The following is an 856-nucleotide window of genomic DNA, read 5'->3' on the forward strand; positions in this document are numbered from 1 at the left end:
TATAATGTTTTGGTGTCTATATTGTCACTTCAGATTTTCTCTTTTTTTATTTAACATTACTAGCATTTCATGTCACAGAGTACTTAGAACGTATTTGTGCCTGAATGCATCTATGCGTGCGTGGACTTGACTGGATGGTATAGTTGAAAACTGAAAGGTTTGCAGACCATCTCGTAATCCTCATACTTGGTCTTCCACTGTGGTCAATTCTCAAAGTTAACTGTTGTCCCCACAGGTGCGAACGTGTTCAGCCATCCAGACTCAAAATCAATGGTGGCATATTTTCTGTCACTTTCGGAAAGTAAGCGAGATCCAAGAGCAATTGTGTTGTCAGTGTTGCCATGCAGTTGTGAAAGCACTGAGCCAAAGCCATAGTCACAGGCATTGGTGGTCTCAATGGTTAGCAAAGCAGGATCAAATAGTGTAACAGCAGGGGGAGTAAACTGTAAACCCAAAAAAGTTAGCAGAACTTTAAAAATATTAAGGCAAGCAGTACATTTTAGAAGTATCTACATTTTGGAGTTTTTTTTCAAAATATATATTTCTGTTACACAATACAATTATGTACTAATAAGTAAACAGTTTCAAGCATTGTAACTACTTATTTAATGTAGACAAAACTTAGTTTGTATAAGTTATTTTAGCTTAACCATAAATTCAGTGTGATTACATATTTAAAGAAATTACAACTAAGGGAAAAGACTAACAAAATTACAATGAGTGACTACTTAAAAATATTTGTGGCAACTAATTGAACTAATTTCTCCTGACACAAAACATTGACATACACTAAAATTAGGTTCAGACTGAATTTCATTTATGAACTAAAGAACAAGTTTTCACAGCAAAATTTTAG

The sequence above is a fragment of the Colossoma macropomum genome, unplaced genomic scaffold, assembly GCF_904425465.1.
Source record: "Colossoma macropomum unplaced genomic scaffold, Colossoma_macropomum, whole genome shotgun sequence".
NCBI classification, from domain to species: Eukaryota; Metazoa; Chordata; class Actinopteri; order Characiformes; family Serrasalmidae; genus Colossoma; species Colossoma macropomum.